The following is a 16,685-nucleotide window of genomic DNA, read 5'->3' on the forward strand; positions in this document are numbered from 1 at the left end:
ATATAGTAGAGCGGATAAGCCGAACAATTGCGCAAATTATGACTAAAGCATTAAACTTTCACAAGTATCAGAATATTAGTACACATCTCCTCGTCATATTATTAAAAGATGACAAATTGCAGATTCTAAAATGTTTTTCGATCAAATTTTGTACTTTTCTTGGGAAAAAAGGAGTCGCTGCCATGGAAACGGGCCATATGCAACATTGATATTTATCCTTGAATTCAAGCATTACCAAGGCAACTGATTCTAATAAACTAATGCGAAACACTGTAATCATTGTTCGAACTTAATCGACTGGGTCAAACTTTGAGTTAATTGTTATAGATTGCATTTCCACCTGTCTATCAGCCATGTTATTTTTCCAAATTAGATGTTATTTGGTTGCCATGACAATGGCTTGAGATTTTATTTGTATGTTAACAGCAGACATATCCATTCTTACCCTAAAATTAGGGGAAATGAAAGAAAATTCAGATTCTACAGACCTTTTTCTAACCAAAACTGGTACTTTTCTTTGGTAAATGAGTCGTTGCTTTGACAACAGGCCATTTGCAACATCGATATTTATCGTTGAATTCAAGTATTACCAAGGCAACATCACTGTTTCTCATTCTACACAGAAAAAACAAAATTATACAACTTGTATAAAATTTTATACAACCGCTGTTTACTATATGAACCTTACAACTGTTGTTTGAAAATTATACAACCCTCGGTTGTTCAAAATTTAAACAGCAGGTTGTATAAATTTTTTATACAAATTATGTTTAAAACTTGGTTTTATACAGCGGGTTGTAAAAAGATTTTTATGCAATACTGATTAAATTTTGTGCAACTGTATAAACTATGGTTGTATAAAAAAAAACTGTTCAAAAATGGTTGTATAAAAGAAGGAGGCAAAGAAGAAGGCAAAGGAGAAACTTTTATGCTTTCAGTTTCATTCAAGATATTTATTCTTGCATTTCACACCTGCACAGTAAAGTATGCATGTTTTACATTACATACATAGGAGGCAATACTCCCAAAACGTTTTTTTACAAGGTATCACTTAAAACACTATGTAACACTGTGGAAGACTCTGACATACTATATCGGAACACGGACGAGTAGATTCAATCCTGCACAGGGAAAGATAGAAAATTTTGAAATGTGTACAAAATATGAAGAAATGTCCATAACTTATCATTGACGTATTTGCTGCCCTCTTGTTATCAATATATATTTTTAAAAAGCAGAAATTTTCTTACTTGTTTCAGTAACAGTAATTTATTTTATTCCCCCCCCCCCGCTTTTTTTACAAGAAAATCAGACACCTGTGTGCTTTCACAAATGCGAAAGATTAACATTATCCTAAAAAGATGGGAATCCTTGTAGTGATCTTAAGTATGCAGAAAATCTCAATCCAGGCATTATATCTAAGAAGTACTCTGATAACTAACTTGCAACAGTGAAGAATTCACATTTTTTCATATTTCAAATAGCTATTTGATACATAAATTAATGAAAATTACATTGAATATTGGCATGATAACTTTAGACAAAAATGTCATTACAATTTCATGAAACATTGCAAATAACAAGACTCATAAATATTACATCTATTTCAACCTATTTGGATGCCTAAGACGGGGGGGGGGCTGATAGTCTGATACAGCCCCTCTTATGATCTCGATCGCAACAAAACTTGGTACGAGTGTTACCCGTCGCATAATCTACAAAACTACAAGATCATTTTCTGCAAACAAGCTCATTGCTAATTAATTATGCTAATTTATGCGTAGAATCAAAATTTTGCATTAACTAACTAAATAATGCCCCTAAATTGCAAATTTGAGGTACACAGACACTTTATATGAATCTGAGCAAATGTACAAAAAAAAATTCAAAATCACATTTAATTTTTTTTATGTATTTTATTGTTTTCTAAATTTCTTATGTATTTCTCAATTTTTTATTGTTTTTCAATGGAAATTGTCGGGGACTTATTTGGACCATAAATAAGATGGAATTAATAAATTTCAATCAGTAAAAGGAAAAATAATGATACATTTGCCTAAAAACTCTATTTGCATTGGATTTGTACACAAATTCACATTTTTGTTAAATTTTGGGTCTGCAAGCACTTACGAAATGCGTTATTTCGGAACCGCGTATCCGGGGGTCGGAAATTTGGTCTCAAAAGTTGCGCGAGACTTGAATGTAAAGAGTCGGTGAGCGACGCGGTCAAAAAACTTTACACGGCAGCTTTATTACGAAAAAAATGTCGAGGGGGGGGGGGACCGATTCAGCTCCCCTCAAAATTTTTTGACCATGTCGCTCACTAACTTTTTACTTTCAAGTCTGGCGCAACTCTTGAGACCAAAATTGTGACCCCCGGGTACACCGTTCCGAAATTACGCAACATTTCGTAAGTGCATGCAGACCCAAAATTAATCAAAAACGTGAATTTGTGTACAAATCCAATGCAAATAGTGTTTTTAGCCAAAATTCATAAATGTATCAATATTTTTCCTTTTACTGCTTAAAACCTATTAATTTTATCTTTTTTATGGTCAAAAGTCTCCGACAATTTCCATTGAAAAAAAGTAGATAAACAAAGAAAAACAAAAGAAATTTAGAAAATAGAATACATAAGAAAATAAATGTGATGTTGAAATTTTTTTTAAATAAATTTGATCAGATGCCTATCTAGAGTATGTGAAACAAAAATTAGCAATTCAAGGGCATTATTTTATTAATTAGAGCAATCTATGATTTTACGCATAAATTAGCATAATTAGTGAGACATGCAATTTTTTGCAGAATTTGATGTTATATAGTTTTGTGATAATGCCATGGGTAACACGTGTGCCAATTTTCGTCTCGATCGCGCCATCCACGGCGGAGATCGTAGGGGGGGGCTGAATTAGCCCCCCCCCTCCCCGTCTTCTTAGGCGTCGAAATAGCCCAGTCTACTTAGGGTGTAGCCACTGAATACTATGTGAGCAAAGCAAATATATGTCCTATTACAGACCCAAGCTCAGCATTACTGCAGGCCAAAGTGAAATAAGTGTGCAATGGATGAAAAATTAGAGGGTGGTATCCAATTATGGTACAAAAGATCCTTCGGTTTTAATGCATTGAGCAAATGTTCAGTTGCTGAATATTTAAAGGACAGGTCCACCCCAACAAAAACTTGATTTGAATAAAAAGAGAAAAATTCAAAAAGCATAACACTGAAAATTTCAACAAAATCGGATGTAAAATAAGAAAGTTATGGCATTTTAAAGTTTCAACAAAATAGTTATATGAACGAGCTAGTTGCATCCAAATGAGAGTTGATGACATCACCAGGGCTCGACACTAGCGGCGGTCCGACGGTCCCAGACCGGTAAAAATCGCTGTTGGGCCAGTAGATTTTCAGAAATTGGAAGATTTACTGGTCCGACATGACCAGTAAAAAATATCATTGTCGGGCCAGTAATTTTTCCAAAAAATAGCAAGATTTAAGGGTCCGACATGACCAGTAATAAAAACCATTGTTGGGCCAATAACTTTTCCAGAAATGGTCAAATTCACAGCAAATTCCCCCCGTTAAATTCTGCAATTCACACACAGAATGAATCGCACGTGTTACTAGAGTACTGTACAGCATGCATACGTGTACATGTAGTCAGCCACACAATCCACATGGTGAATTCTCCACTGGCCGCACGAACGAAGCCTGGCTAAACTCTGGCAGAAATCTCTTACAGAACTGTCAAAATTCACGGTTCATACTCATGAAAGGCTCTTATAATGTCCATATTTCCTAAAAATTGGAGTAACTCTGTCATCTGTAAGCAGTAAAAGGGTAAATTTTCACTTCTGTTTGGTTCAAACAGATCGGGTCTCGGGTGGTATCGTCTGAATACATATTAGCCCCACATATGCATTTATGTGTGTGTTGATACACTTGGTTTCTGACTTTCTTTCGTAGCTATTTTAATTGAGCCAAAAAAGAAACATAAATTATTTATGATAATAGTTTTAGCTTTCTTCCTCTGTTTTCTTCCTGTTTTCTTCCTTCCTTCTTTCCTTCCTTCTTTCCTTCCTTCTTTCCTTCCTCCCATCTTTCCTTCCTTCTTTCATTCCTTCCTTCCTTACATCCTTTCTTTCTTTCTTACTTTCCTTCCTTCTTTCCTTCCTTCTTTCCTTCCTTCCTTCCTCCTTTCATCCCTTCCTTCTTTCCTTCCTTCCATCCTTTCTTTCTTACTTTCCTTCCTTCTTTCCTCCCTTCCTCCCTCCTTCTTTCCTTCCATCCTTTCTTTCTTTCTTACTTTCCTTCCTTCTTTCCTTACTTCTTTCCTTCCTTCCATCCTTTCTTCCTTCCTTCTTTCCTTCCTTCCTTCCATCCTATCTTTCTGACTTTCCTTCCTTCTTTCTTTCCGTCCTTTCTTTCCTTCCTTCTTTCCTTCCTTCCTTCCTCCTTTCCTTCCTTCTTTCCTTCCATCCTTTCTTACTTTTCTTCCTTCCTTCTTTCCTCCCTTCTTTCCTCCCTTCCTTCCTTCCATCCTTTCTTACTTTCCTTCCTTCCTTCCATCCTTTCTTTCTTACTTTCCTTCCTTCTTTCCTTCCTTCTTTCCTTCCTTCCTGCTTTCCTTCCTTCTTTCCTTCCATCCTTTCTTACTTTCCTTCCTTCTTTGCTTCCTTCTTTCCTCCCTTCCTCCCTCCTTCCTTCCATCCTTTCTTTCTTACTTTCCTTCCTTCCTTCCATCCTTTCTTTCTTTCTTACTTTCCTTCCTTCTTTCCTTCCTTCCTTCTTTTCTTACTTCTTTCCTTCCTTCCTGCTTTCCTTCCATCCTTTCTTTCTGACTTTCCTTCCTTCTTCTTTCTGTCTTACTCTCTTCGTTTCTGTCTTGCTTTCTTTTTGTCCTTCATTCCTTCGTTTACGGGGGGGGGGGTCACGAAAGGCTAGAAAAATAAACTTGCGCCTTTTTTTAATGTTTTCTTTACTTTTTGGGACCAGTAGATTTTAGGTTCGGACCAGTAAAAATTTGAAAAACTGGGTATCTACTGGTCCGACATGAATAGGTTGGACCAGTAGAAAAAATGGGTTAGTGTGGAGCCCTGACATCACTCACAATTTCTTTTGTATTTTATTATATGAAATATTACATTTTCTCATCATTGTCATGTGAAATGAAGTTTCATTCCTCCCTGAACACGTGGAATTCCATTATTTTAACATTTTGTGCTTCAGGCAAGGAGGTCCTAATTGCCAAATTCGTAAAAATTGACATATTGTATAATTCAAACAATAAAAACAAAAGAAATAGTGAGTGACATCATCGACTCTCATTTGGATTTTACTGGCTCGTTCATATAACTATTTTGTTGAAAATAAGTGAAACTTTGAAGTGTCATAATTTTCCTATTTTACATCTGATTTTGATGAAATTTTCAGCATTGTGCTTGTCTGATTTTTCTTTATTGATTGAAATCAACATTTTACTGAGGTGGACTTGACCTTTAAATAAATTCAACGATGGAACATAATAATTAGCATTGAGAAAGTATCGAAATGAGTCAAATTTATCCTGGCACAACAAGTTGGAATAAAGATTGTCATCTAAATGTTTCAGACATGCCTTAGAAGATTCTTTCTTGTATTTGCATGAAATCTGGAAAGATGATGTGTACTGGACTTAAAGTTCTTACAACAAAGATAACAAGAACTGTTCTTCTGCACCAAAAGGTGAAATTATTCAAACAACTCTTTAAATTAGCCAACCGTCATAAAAAATGCCATTTGACCTAAAAATATTTACATGTGATCAATAGAATAACAAACGAGCACTCCTCTTAACCCCAACTAGACCAGGCTTTTTGGGCTGGTCTGTGAGGGGGGGGGGGTGCCCCGGGAGCCACTTACATTGACGAGTGGATACCATGCGCGACCTAAAAAACAGGTAAAAAGGATGTCTTTTTAACGACATGGCACGTTGCGTACGTAACGTGATAATGGTGTAAAAAACACAAATATAATGAAAAAAGGGTATCTATTTCGCTAGGAAAATCACGTGTTTAGGGTCAAATTTGCGGGGACGATAAAACAAAATAAAAATGTTTCATAAAGGATGTCCTTTTTGCCCTAACACTTCGTGTTTACAGTCTGATTTGCACGTAGAGTAGAAGATGGGGTCGTACCAAACCAACTAAGGTAAAGCAGACAACCGAAGGACCCGTAACAATAAAACATTCCTGTACTTGTTTAGGGGTTCATTTCAGGGAATATTTGCCAAGAGTATCGTTTTGTTTCCAATAGTTGTTAAGGATAGGGTTTCACACGCCAATACTTGTAAAGGGGTGCATGTTCCGAATATGGAAATTACGTGTTATAGGGTGCTTTTCGAGACCCCATGGTCGCGCATGGTATCCACTCGTGAATGGTAGTGCCCCCCCCCCCTGCCGATCACGCGAGCAATTTGCACGCTGGTAGTGTGCGATGTAATCTACAAGGCTGTATGGTAAAATTTTCCAAATAATATTATTTTATATGAATTAATTTATGGGTAAATCATATTTTTTTGCTCTAATTCACTTCATACCATAAAGCTCCCAGAATGCTAATTTTTGGTAAAAATATTCTTTGTAGCATTCTTAACAATCGCAATTGAAAAAAACTTCAGTTTGGAAATCAATTTCTTATGTATTTTATTGTTTTAGGGATTTCTTTGTTTTTCAACCTTTTTTTCACCAGATTTATATTATAGCACAGCCTGTTTGAAGCATATAATTATGCTAAAATCAATTGACTTCTGCTGTTTAAAGTAAAAATCATAGCTTTATGAATAAGATGAGAAAACTCAATTTGCATTGACTTTGTGGACGAAATCACGTTTTGGAACAATTTTTGGTCAGACATGAACTTACGAAATGTTGCATAATTTCGGGACAACGTACCTGGGCATCGTAAATTTGGTCTCAAAAGATGCGCGAGACTTAGTATAAACTCTGAGAGTGGCAGGGTCAACAAATCTCCCGCAGAGGAATGATCGCAGATAATGTTGGGGGAAGGTTGTTTTAACCCCCCCCCAGCCTGTTTAGGGTTAAGGGGAAGTAGGTGTTAATTAGCACCTTTTTCATATACTTGCTCACAAAACCTAAAATACTGTATGTAAATGTCAATGAAAGGCTGCCAATATAAGGTTTAAAGGCAAGGTTCATCCTGACATTGCATGTTAGTTGGTGAAAATCCACCAAGAATAAGAGTTATGAAGTTTTAAATTTGTGACTTCACATGCGAGCAGCTCCCCATATTTTATGTGATATCAATTCTATACAAGTGCCTTTTCTAGGGAAATTGGAAAATGATTTTACCTGTGGATTCAATGTTATCAGAAACATTATTTCATACAAGCTTCTGATAAAAACCCATTTAATTATCATGAAAACCATTAAAAAATGGCAATTTATGGAATTTATATTACATGATTGACATATTGGGAGCTGCTCGCATGTCATGTCACAAATTTAAAACTTTGAAGCCTCATAACTCTGTTATTCTTTGATATTCGGCAAACTTTAATTTATTAATTTCTCTCATGGTTCTCCTTAAAACCAACTTGATGTCAGGGTGAAATTAGGTCCAAGGGTGCCACTGTGCAATCACTCCCAGGTATGGAACGCGCCATTGTCAATTCCTGTTCATCTTCTTTTTCTTCATGCTCCTTCCTAAATAAAGTGCAAAACAAAGAATCGAAGGGGTAGAAGACCAATCACACAGACATCTAGTTGGATAATCTGTATTATACCTTACATACTAAGAGCAGGTTTGGTAATACAGGGGTGGGAAATACATGATATTTCGAAAATCATAATGACAAGAGTTCACAAAACATGACAATTACATCATTCTACCAAAAAAAAAGAAATATCCAATACAATGACACTTTGGCTATATCACTGAAATTAAAGATCTAAATTGTTCTATTCTTTTTGGGCCATCATGTATAATGAAATGGGCAAGTGAATCTGGTCAACTTACGAATTTCAGCATGGGAAATCATGCGGCTCAGATTTTTTAATTGTGGTATTGTTAGCCAATATCTTCAAAGGGATGGTCAACAGCTGAAAATATTCATGTCTTAAATACAGAGTAGAATTCACTGAACAAAATGCCGAAAGTTTCATCAAAATCGGATAACAAATAATAAAGTTATGCAATATTTTGTGAAAACAGTCATCATGAATATTCATTAGGTGGGCTGATGATGTCACATCTCCACTTTCTGTTTTATGTTATTACATAAAACCATATTTTTTCATTATTTCATACTTGTGTGAATAATACAATGTATGTCTACTTTATAATGAAATAAGTTGCAGCAATCAATATCTAATGCACTAAATGATATGTCAATCCAATTTTTCTAGTTCTTGGAGGAAAAAAATTGAATAAACCTATTTTCATACAATAAAATACAAAAGAACAAGTGGAGATGTGACGTCATTAGCCCACTTAATGAATATTCATGACGACTATTTTCACAAAATATTGCTAAACTTTAAAATTCAATAACTTTGTTATCCAATTTGATGAAATTTTTGGCAGTTTGCTCAGTGAATTCTACTCTATAAATATTTTCAGCCCGGACCATCCCTTTAAGAAGGACTTCTATTGCTCCCCCCACAAAATAAATAACATGAATCAGCGTTGATCTCATTACATTATTGAGGTAAAACCATAGGAGGTATTTTTCTGAGTTTAGAGAACTGCATTTAAGGAGATTTCAAGTCTTCGCAAGATGTGCAGTTTTGCATAGACATCCAACAACCATGACATACATGCAGAATAGGTATTGACTAAGTCATTGTGTGAACTTATTCCGTTGTTATGATTTGCGCTACAGAATTGAGATACTTAATTTAGTATCAGGATTATTAGATAGAACAAATACAGTCAGATAGCTGCCTTGAACAGATTTCAATGTTGGGGTCAAAATTTTACTTGCCCACATTAAATTTTTTTTTTTTTACCTTTTTGGGTAAGCAACTTAAGCACTTTGATATTTTCACTTGCCTTGGTCAAGTGAGCATGCGCTACAGTCAAACCTAAGTGCTCTCAAAGATTGCCAACAGTAACGTTCTAATATTGTTCAGGAAAATCAGAGCTTTAACCTAAATTGGCCAAAAAATAGATAAATATATAAATAAATAAATAAAAACTTTGAAAAAGTAAGATGATAATCAATACTTACTAATTGGAGATTGATGAAAGATTCAAGACTTTGAAGTACGGCACATTTAATTTGCCTCATTCCCCTTTCGTTCTGCCGATCAAAATCCCAGGAAGTACTGAAAGCCAAATTTTCTTCATTGTTGACCTGTATAAATGAAAATACGGTTTGAGCAAAGAAGTGACCGGTGAAGGAAGGGAAAACAAAATAAGAATGGGAGCAAAGAAAATAGGAAAGAAAGATGAAGGTGAGGAGATATGAGCATTTTCAAACTAAATGTGTTTTCCTGCAAGTGAGATTCAATCTTACAAGTGAAATGGGTACAAGTATATAATTGAGATATTATAAGGATTGAAGGTAATAAAGGGATTCACCATGGTGATTTCAGCCAAAATGTGTATCACCCATTAATATACAACAAAATCATTTTATATTCAAAAGGCTTGTTGACCCCTGCCTGTGACCTTGGAACTGGAGGTGACCTTCAAATCTCTGAAGAACATCATCTCTCTTAGATTGGTAACAATTAATGAGTGATGATAGAAATTTAAACAAACAAACAAACCAAAATCCTAACAATGAGCTCCAAAAGTTCTTCAACCCCTGCTGTAACATTTGACCTGGAGGTGACCTTCAACCCCCCCCCCCCCCCCTCCACTCCCCCGGGGACATCTACCATCCAAGTTTGGTAAAAAAATGGGCATACACTGTACATGGATCAAACGTTATGAGCTGTAATACAAAACTTGCCCTAATAGGCTTAACTTTGACCCATGCTCATCATCAGCCTGACCCATGAGGTGACCCTCATGTTTGGTAAAATTGAAATAAATTTGCATATAACCATGCTTCTCTCCAAGTTTGATTAAAAGCCTTGAGTACAAAGTTATTCAAGTTTTGTCAGTGTTCCCATTTGAAATTCCTGCAATGCATTACTGCTACACAATCGGGGGGGGGGGGGGGCACTCGACCCAAAAATTGGTGGGGGTGTGCCGCGGGCGAGACAAAAAACGGGGGCCTTGGAGTGGGCTTATTGTAAAAAGGAGGGTCCTCGGAACGGGCTTCAGAACTACAAATGTTTGTGAAATCGGGGGTCCTTGGAACGAGTCGCCTGCATGTGAGTGCCTTCATGCATCCCTATGGAACGGGCATACGTGCATGCAGCTAGACCGGCAGCATGGGCGGCGGGTGCGCTAGCACAGATGCAATGGTCAGACAGCGTTCAACAGCGGCTGCTTTTTCAAAATTACGACTCATTGTAGCAGATCGATCGGAACGGCATAACAGAAAATATGCGAAGCTTTGGAGCGGATTCCTTTTTCACGAGAAGAAAATAATATGCCTTGGAGTGGCTTTCTTTGTTCTTTTTCTTAATAGGCTAAAAATGCTATGCCTTGGAACGGAAATTTGAGTGTAAAAATGGGGGTCCCCTCCGCTGCACATACCCACTATGCATTATATACTGAGTGCCCCCCCCCCCCCTACACAATAATGCAATAATGCTGATAATGCTGTGCGCAGTGTTCAGCTGGTATTATGTTGAGAGTCAATTATCTCTCTTTAATGGCTTGTGCAACACGATAGTAAAAAAAAAGGGTCTGTGTTACTTCCTCTTCAGAAATCATTACTCTGAATTGGTGTATGTTACTGTAGAACATCACTTGCTTGTTTCGATGAGGTCCATTAACTATACTAATTATGTTGGACAGGATTCGGTGTACATAAGAACACTGATTTCACTTTAAATTGTAAGCATTGTTATTCTTACACACCTGGAGAGGAAATATCCTCTTTTGCAGTTTAAATGCTAATTGATGCAGCTTTGTAAAAGTCTTCGCACTGCTACTGTAAGTTTGAATTGAGTATAACTATAAGACTAAAACTTACTCTGCGTCATTTTCTGGTCCACTCCAGCCCCTAGGATCTTTCTATACCCTGGATTAATCTCCGCAAATTCCAAAGTCTGCCTGGACAACTTTGGCCACATTGTGAAAAGGGCACCAGGAGCTGCATCAATTGTTAAATCAAAGTCTTGATCAATCTGAAAATGAAATAAGTATTTATATATAAGCTGTATAACACATAATACAAGTACCAGCAATACCATGTTTTCATACATTACCGGTACATTGTAATTAAAGTCATGCTAAATATTGCTCATTAAATAAAAAAATAAAACTTATCAATGTTTGTAACAAAAACCCTAGGTCACATGCACACACTGCACAAATCAAGTAAAGTCTAGTGAGCTTTGACATTGACCTTTCTATTTCTAACCATTTATCACATTTTTTTAAATATTGATCACTATTGGAGTAATTAACCACTGGAGAAAAATACTTAGTATTTGCAAAATGAGGGGGGGGGAGTTAGGTGGGGAAATTAATATCCCCCCCCCCCCCCGCCAGAGATTGACATTCATGGGAAGAAGACATAACTTAATCTTTCCAATCGGATTTCAGAACAACTTTTCCACTAATCATAGAATTATGACAACTAAGATGCAACTGAACTTTTAACACTGAGGCAGAGTAAGTGATCCTATGATCTTGCACTATATTCTCAAGCAAGAAAGAGAATAATTTTGGAAATTCATAACCAAAAATGCTTCGTTCAACTTCGAACAATTAAATTTAATTTTTTTTTCATAATGCGAATCCACTGCACTAAGTAATCAAGTTATTTTACCATTCCCAAAAGCTGTAGATATTTGTCAAGAATTTCTGCTGTGCTTGGTCGCGGGTTTCCTCTAGTCAACTCATATCTCGGTACCGAGGTTCGTCACATTAACAACAATGTTGTCAGGTGATGAGTAATATTGCATCCAGTAGGTGTCTTCTTCGTGCTCATCTTCTGCAACATTTAACTGTGATAAACATGAATCAAAGATCAAGAATAGTAACATTAATTATTACACAAGTTATCTGACTATTCTATAGAGAACTGATGGAATAAGTGGATAAATTGTAGAAATTCTCAATAAAAAATTCCCCTGTGCACAGTGGGGAATTTACATGAAGTCAACCTAAATGTAATTCCTGTATCTCAGATTCAAAATTAGTTTCTGATCATTCACAAACTGTACATACATCTGCAATTACAATGTAACATTTAGATCTGTTGCTATTTGCATGTAGGCCTGTCCTCGCTAGGCTGGCCAATAATAAGGGACTATTGGCCAAGCTAGGCCAGGATTTAGATCTAGGTTTGGACCTATAGTATAGACCTAGATTTTAATGGGGTTTAACATACACATATGTAGACGTACAAAATTGAATAAAGTTGACTAGAAATAGATCTAGCCAGGCCTACATTACACGTAGGCTATGTGCTTGAGGACGGCCCGGTCCGAGCTTGTACCGGACCCGGTACCTCGCGCATATCGCATCCGCATGCGATCATCGGCAGTGAATTATTTATGTGTGAGGATCTTCATCACAGTTCATGTAGGCTATAATTCAAATCACCAATTTTGAGACTAATACTAATAGAAGCATGGAAAGAAGTGAAACTTTGTGTAAAGATCGTGATGTTGCATGAATTTCATATTTCACCCCCATAAAATCCCACCTTTTGTCACTCAGAATATCAGATCGAGTTCATGGTCTCGAAGTTCGTGTAACTGTAAGTGGAGCATGGTGTAGGCCCTAGTGGTAATTAATTATAAGTGGAGTGGATCCTGCACGAACTTCGCTCAAGGTACCATAGTCTGCGCACATGCGTATCTGCGCACATGCGTATCTGCGCAATTCTAGTAGAATCGATAAGATACGCAATGCAAACTTTACACATCTAATGCATAGACAGATATTTATTGCAAAATCCGACTCACAAAGGTGGAAAAATAATGAAATTTGGGTATTTCTTATGACAGCCTCAAAATGCAGCCTTTCTCATCAAAATCTCCAAATCACGTGCAAAAGTGAATGGGTGCGCAGACTGGGGCACCATTTTTTTTTTCAATCTCAAAATGACTGCCGGCCGAGCCGAGGTTTTTCCAATAAAATCATAGGCCTATATTTCTGACTTGGCGACCATCATATAGAGTTACACACGTACATGCACACACAATAAAACCACTGCAACAACGGTAACAATGCATTGACTTTTGAGATTATTCATGAACATTCACTCGAAATCAAGCACTGAATTTACCTCTAAAGATTGGAACTAAATGTGGGAAGTCTCACTCTTGAAGCAGGTTTGTCACCCCCAAATCTTTCATTTTCTAAAACGGAGATTAAACACGATTTTTCCAGTGCACTGCAGCAGTCTCCGAGTCGAACATACTCAACGCCATCTTCCGACCACTAGCATAGCACTGCGCACGCGTACGCATGCGCTTTACATGTGCCGGTATCTTGTACAACTCCCTGTTCAAGCCTTCTGTCTACGGACCTTAAACAGGTCAATTCGCCCTGTTTTATACCGATATTTATCAAAGCTTAAACATGTGCTGTTCAAAAAATTATACAGCACCTCTTATACAGCGATATTTTGTACAGCGTTTTTACTGTGTAATTAGTTAATGCAGAGCACTCATTGCATTTTCTCCCCTAAATTAATTGAGTACTAGGTCAAACCTTATGCATTGTACTTTAAGTTAATTTTCACTGTATTTTTCACCTGTCCATTACCTTGTCATCCATATTATTTTTTTAATCAGATGTTATCTGTTCGCCATGGCAATGGCTTAAGATGTTATATTTTTAGATTTAGTCACAATCATATCTCGATTAGTACCTTAAAATGATCAACAAGTGGAATGCCTCTGGTCGTCTCACCTGGATCACGCGATTCAACATAGCAGCAGTGCTGACTTTGAAAACTACTCTAACTCGCACAAGATGTTCAGTGATACTTGATTACTCTTATGTCCAAGTTTCAAAAGTCAGATCAATAAACTTGCAAAGTTATGATGGTAATTCAACAGATACCCCCATTATGGCCAAAGTTCATTGACCTTCGACCTTTGTCATGTGACCTAAAATGCGCACAGGATGTTCAACGATACTTGATTACTCTTATGTCCAAGTTTTATGAACTAGACCAACATACTTTCAAAGTTATGATGGTAATTCAACAGATACCCTCAAATCAGCCAAAGTTCATTGACCCTAAATGACCTTTGACCTTAATCATGTGACGTAAAACTCATGCAGGATGTTCGATGATACTTGATTGACCTTATGATTCAAGTTTAATAAACTAGGTCCATATATTTTCTAAGTTATGATGACATTTAAAAAACTTAACCTCAGGTTAAGATTTTGGTGTTGATTCCCCCAACACGGTCTAAGTTCATTGACCCTAAATGACCTTTTACCATGGTCATGTGACATTAAACTCTTAAAGGATATTTAGTGATACTTGATTAACCTTATGGTCAAGTTTCATGAACTAGGTCTATACACTTTCTAAGTTATGATGTCATTTCAAAAACTTAACCTTAGGTTAAGATTTGATGTTGACGCCGCCGCACAGTGGGCCGGGGCGAAACAAAAGTGCGCCAAAAGTCATTTTGGGCAATTTCAGATTTTTAATTTTTGTCATGCCCAGCTGAAAGACAATACTTTGAAGAATATTTCAGCAAAATATTTCATTCCGAAATTTGCATAAAGGTTGTTAATTTCCTACCTCAAATCGTAAAATGTGACATTTTGCGAAATGTCGCGTATATGACATCCTAGTTGAAAAACAGGCCATTTCACAGGAGGTTTTTCATGCAGGAATCTGAAATGGCTCCCACATAATCCTGGTATATTCTTTTTTCGTGTGAACGGGTTCAAAGTATATAAAAGACACATTTTAAGAGGTTTATAGGATGATTTTTCTTCGAAATAGACTGAAAAATCCATGTTTTTTGCATTTACAATAGAATAGTTTAGATTTCCGTGGATTTCCGTCTAAATTCTATAAACATCATTTTTCCGATGTCTAAGCTTTAAGTCGATACCAAATTTAAGTGCCCGTTTTTATATTAGAGCCGATTTAACTTGACACAACACCCCAAAAACCTGTTCAGCGCACCGCATGGGGGTACATTGCCGTTCGCTTTTGCACGACGTGGACGATTCCCCTTCCATTCCATGAAAATGACATGAATTCCGGGCTTAATTTAAACAAAATAAATGTTGCTAAAGCAAATAAGGGCTATACCCACAACTCTTCCAGGGAAAAAAACTTACTTGTAGAATAATTTCAGCCCAAAACCCTCGTCATAGTGATACATTCGTGGTGTTATATACATGTACTTTGCGTTTTACACAAGTCAACACAGCTTGATAAGCACGGTTAATATTTTTCAAATTTAAAAGTTTTTTTGTTTATAAATGTAATCAATAATCATTTTGATGCAGTAAAAATTATTTTCGGCATCTCTTAAAACACATTTTAGGCATAAACTAACATTCACTCTGGCCAACTTTAAAGTAGCACATAACACAAAGTTTATATACTACACAATTTACTTAGTGTAATTTGTCTTTTAACAGATATTTCAAGTAGTCAATCAAAATTTGGTATCAAGGTGACGTCATATCGGCTTTAAATTATGGCGAGTCCTTTTTACGCCCAAAATTACCCATAATCAACATGTTAAAGTAAAAATCTAACACGGAATATAATTTTGGCGCACTTTCAACTCATTCTGGCCCACTGTGCACCGCCATCGGAAAAGCGGCGCCTATAGTCTCACTCTGCTATGCAGGTGAGACAAAAATGGAATGATGATCATACATGTATTCTACTTTTTATCAATATTTTTTTATCTTTCTAGAGAGAAATAAGCTGCTGCCATGATAACGAGCCCTTTGCAACATTGTTTTATTTTACTTAATTCAAGCATTGCCAAGGCAACATGATTTTTTTATCTTCATAAAGTACTCTTTGCAGAACACTTTTTGTATTTTTTGTTCAAATGAGGGGGTAAAAACTTAAGCATACAGATTAAGTCAATTCCAATTGTATTTTCGACCTGTCCATTGTGTTGGCAGCCATGTTATTTTTGTGAATTAGATGTGGTCATGGCAATGGCTTGAGGTGTAATTTATACATGTAGCAACCAAAATATCTTTGTTTAACAGTGTAGAATTAGGGAAATTAAAGATGAATCATATTCCTCAACATTTTTTTTTAATCAAAATGTCTATTTTTCTGTTTCTGTTTGTGGTAACTCCCGTAGGAACTCGGCAGGACAGCATTTTGCTAGTAATTGCTGGTAAACGCCAAGCTGGTATATAACCAATTACCTACATGACCTATGAAACGTTTTACGTCTAGGTTTATCAGTCATAGTGGCTGACGTTATAGACGACAGATATCACTCTCGGGCCTTTTTATCAAAGTGGAGACAATGGCAGAGTTGGGGTTCGAACTCACAACCTTGCGATTATGAGTCCAATGCTCTAACCAGTGGACCACACGACCCGCTGGGGAAAAACAAGCCGTTGCCATGGCAACGGACCAATCTTGGTGGTCTTG

General features: G+C 36.6%; 1 protein-coding gene and 1 long non-coding RNA gene across 2 annotated transcripts in view; both read right to left on the bottom strand.

Moving 5' to 3' along the window:
* The window catches only part of LOC121430844 (short transient receptor potential channel 6-like), an 89,993-nt gene that overhangs the window by 40,312 nt on the left and 32,996 nt on the right, over nucleotides 1-16,685 (bottom strand). The window lies entirely within an intron of this gene.
* LOC121415505 lies at nucleotides 6,892-13,578 on the bottom strand. The gene is made up of 5 exons (XR_005970014.1): nucleotides 13,359-13,578; nucleotides 11,892-12,069; nucleotides 11,091-11,244; nucleotides 9,225-9,350; nucleotides 6,892-7,698 (listed from the first exon to the last, which is right to left on the bottom strand). It is a non-coding gene; the product is annotated as an uncharacterized LOC121415505 (long non-coding RNA).

Source organism: Lytechinus variegatus, chromosome 1, assembly GCF_018143015.1.
Source record: "Lytechinus variegatus isolate NC3 chromosome 1, Lvar_3.0, whole genome shotgun sequence".
NCBI lineage: Eukaryota > Metazoa > Echinodermata > Echinoidea > Temnopleuroida > Toxopneustidae > Lytechinus > Lytechinus variegatus.